Source organism: Apus apus, chromosome 1, assembly GCF_020740795.1.
Source record: "Apus apus isolate bApuApu2 chromosome 1, bApuApu2.pri.cur, whole genome shotgun sequence".
In the NCBI taxonomy this organism is placed as follows: Eukaryota; Metazoa; Chordata; class Aves; order Apodiformes; family Apodidae; genus Apus; species Apus apus.
In genome coordinates, this window is record NC_067282.1 from 144604803 (window position 1) to 144609163 (window position 4361).

A 4361-nucleotide genomic window follows, 5' to 3' on the forward strand; every position below is an offset into this window, starting at 1 on the left:
TATTTCCAGCTTGATTAAATGGAGAATTCATAAGTTAACTTTGAAGGGAGTGATTTAGACTTACAGTGTCATCATTTCATTGAACAGCAGCAGATATAACCAATTTAGAAAACATTTTGCACTCATCTTTCCTGCCATAAATATGTACATAGAGGGTAGAAGAATGGTGAACTACCGGCTGTGCAGAAATGTAACTGTCTGATATTCTCCACAATCTGATGCTGTCCTCCACTGAGAGAAGCTGACATCATTGGCCGTTGAGCCCAATAACACAAGAAAAGGTTCTGACTCACTGGAAATATTTTCTTTTGCATTTTTCTGAGTTGTCATTGTGACTTATTTTGTGGTAATAAATGTTATTCCTTGCCATGAGAAAGCAACTATGCACTTGGATCTGCAAAACCAATCACATTCACCAAGTGCTTCCTGGCATCGCATTAACTTACTAAGAGTAAAAATTTAAACGAAGAGGAAAGCTACATTCTACTCTTCTGTGAGAGTTTTCACCAGTTAGCTGAAAACAAGTGAAAAATAACCATGGCCTTGATCTGTGGAAGGTCTGATACTTTCTCCAGGTAATGGCTTGAGTTGTCTACAGCAACATCAGGGCGTCAGTATATTGATTCTTTGCTGTGTTGGTGTTTCCACTCCACAATATAAAATGTGTTTGCATACATGAATGGGAAAAGTTATAGGAAAGAGGGAGTAGCAGTTATCCCTGCAATACATATTTTTAGAGAGCTCTATACATTTTCAGAATTCACAGCCATAAATTTTGCCCTTCCTTTACTAAGCTTCTGCAGTAACTTAAGTCCAGCTGCAGTCAGGTTCTTCCTTGAAAAGTAGGTATAGACATCTTGGTCCCTACAAACATGGCAAGCCCCTTCCTGCCCAAACACTTAACTCCTTCCATAAGGCTTCTTCTCACTCTGACTTGTACTGTTCAAATATGTTGCACATCCTAAAAGAAGAGATTAAGGAAGAAGAGGAAGAGTTGGGATGGCTTAGGAGACCTGAGAACATTATGAAGTTGAAAAAAATTCCTGAAGAGAGAGCCTTCCATCTTCAGAGGTACCTAGGAAAAGGCAGTATGACCCAGAAGAACCAAGTTGTCTTATGTCTTGTTAACCACAGGCATTTATTAGTTATTTGGATAAACAAGTGAATAATTCACAAACCTTTAAAGTTTCTTCACCTGTTTTACTTCAAAATTAAAGGACAATGAATTTTTTATTTGCTCTAGGATCCATAGAAGCTTTTAAAGTTGTAAATGGGTGTTGGAATAAAAAAACAAACACAAAACAAAACAAAAAACAGCAACAAACCCAAACAAAAAAAATGGACTAAAAGAGATATTGGCTTCCCTTGTAAATATTTGATTTCTTGACCTAGGACCTTTATTTATGACATCAAGTAACATATCTGAGAGTGGGTGGACACAAGAACCCCAAACTCTTTCCTTCTCTGTCTGTGCTGCAATCTCTGCCTCTGTAGCTAACACTGAACTGCCTTTCCATGTCCTAAGAGAGAGTCTTGATGAAGTCTTACATTTTTATTCATGACAGGTACAAGTGACAAGTGCGCCATAAACCGCTACAATCTCTGCTGGTTTTAAATTAAGACCACTACGACAATCTGCTATTGCTAGTCCCCAGCAATTAGAATGTAATTTGTATGTCACCTGGGAAAATTTAGAGATAAGCCAACGTATAAGATTTATGCTCAAACATATAAAAGTAATATTGTATGTTTATATTACATAGATTTCATCATGTACCTGCCAACCATATATACTATAAAAATAAGAAAACCAGATGTTAGTAAGTTCTAGTAACCATTTGCATTTAGAAAATTGCAGTGATAAACCCTTCTTTGTTGCCTTAAAGTAGTTTAATTACAACTAAGTAAATCACATATAAGTTCAGCAATTCATATGAGGAAATTTCATGGTTATTTTTATGAATATTGTTATAGTGAGCAGCATGCAATGGACTTGAGTAACACCTATTTGTCTACTTTATCTTATTTCTGCACAATAATTGCTATCACAAGCTACATCATGCTACATCAAAACCCCAACCAAAGAGGGGGTTATTCAACTTACAGCAGGCTAACAGTCATTGAATAATATCCCTTACTCAAATATATGTCATTATTTAGCAACATCCAACTTCAGTTTCCAGATTCTCACCATACCTAGGGTAGGGATCTTCACCTCAGTGTGCAGAATTGTCCCCTGGAAGATTCTAACTCTCTGAATCTGTTACAGAAGAAACTAATGACACCTAGCACCCTAATTTAAGCAGAAAAACTTGGTTGTCTAAAGAGAAACAGCTGTGAGCCTCCATTTAAATATGTTGCCTCTCATACAAGCAATATATTACTTATTTATTAGAAGGTGATGAGTGGACATAAAAAGTAGTCTAGAAGTTAAGACACCAGAAAATAAAATAGGTATAAATGGTGATTTGAAGGAAAAAAGACTGTTCAGAGCCCTAGCAGAGGAAAAACATGTGGGTAAAGCTTTTGTACTTAGGCTGGTTGGACAATATTTTATTGTTCTCAGACTATTGTTTCAGGTAAAAGTAAACAGTATTGTCTGGCTGGGCTTAGTCCTGTCCCTAAAATGTAGCTAACCTGGAGTGCAGTCCTCTGCTGCAGCCAGGTGCTCTGTGAAGGCTTTATAATCCACTTCCTCATTTTATTATATTAAACCTCGCTATGTCTGTAAGAATTGTCTTGCCTTTAACTCCAGTATTGAAAGAATAATGGTGTGCAATTAATGACTACCCTCACTCCTGCCTGGAAAATTCTGAAAAACAAGACTTCTGAAATGCTTTCTCTTGGATTAAGTTATAAAAATACATCACTTTGGTTAACCCAAATATTTTATTTCTAAGCCTTTTTTTTTTATTGTTATTTTCCTATTTCTGTTTTGCTTTGTTTTTTGTTTGTTTTTTTTTTTCATTTTAAAATAACATAGTTCTAATCAAAATAACATTTTCTTTAGTAAATGAAGTATCTTCATAAAAAGTATATTCCTTTCCCTTTTAAATCATATTTGCTGAATTTCATCCAGATTGTCATATGATTATTTTTTTTTCCCTCTTTCTTTTTTTCTGACTAAATTATATGGGTTTAACTATTTCTATCCAATTCTAGTATGTATAATTCTTCTCTTGATACCTGTATTTTGTTGCTGGGTGAAAGCCACCATCTTTTATGTGGACTTCAAGCAGAAATTAGATTTATTTATATTTTTTCTTTTGGTAACAGCATCAAAAGACCAAACCACATTGCTGACCACAAAGTGTCTGTTTTCAAGAGGTTGGGCTAACTGATCTAGCCAGATTGAATGTAAGACAGAATCAGTCACTGTGCAGTGGTCTGAAAAAAATGTTAGCATTAGTTTTAATAGCAATATGTTAATTTCAGTGTCCAAAAATGACTAAAAAACCCACCAAAAAATCATATTTTCATGTGATTGCAGAAAAAAGTATAATAAAGAGCAACAGTAGTGACTTCTCTGGGACATGTTCTGAAAAAAACCCCATAATTTCTTCCCCTGTTCTCTGCAAAAGTAAAAGGAAAAGAGAAAAAAAAATAATAATTATATTCTTCAAATCCTTACACAAAACATAACAAATCCAGAGCATGAACATAGTTTTAGCATGCTCTGTATGTACAGAAATTGAATATTGTGTCAGTAAGCAGAGGTACAAATCCTTTTGATGTTTAATTTAAATATATACTACTTGCAGAGGAACAATTTCACACATTTTGCAAGTATTATCATATTTTTAGAGGCTGTACTCTAAAAAAGAGGGGAAAAAAAGAAAATCAAAGATAGGGAGCATTTAAAATAAGTCATTTAGTATAGGAATCAAATGCACTGGTGGTTAACATCTGAAGACACCTGTAAGAAAGAGATCCAGGCTGTCATGTGTTCCTTTTACTTTAAAGACAATGGGCAAGGGGACCACTTTAGTTTAGTAATCTCAGAAATATATCCAAAATTAAGGAACCGCTATATGGAAGACTTCAGAAAGAAAATCTGATCTGTGTAAATCTGAAATAATATTTTGTAAGGAAAATGAATTAATTTCACAAAATCATAAAATTGTTTGGGTTGGAAGGGACTTTAAGGATCACTAGTTCCAACTTCCCTGCCACAAGCAGGGACAACTCCTACTAGGCCAGGTTGCTCAAATTTCCATCCAACTTGGCCATGAACATTTCCAGGAAGGGGACATCCACAACCTCCTTGGGCAATATGTTCCAGTGTCTCACCACCCTTGCAGCAAAGAATTTCTTCCTAATTTCTAACCTAAATCTATCATCTTCAATTTAAAAACGTTATT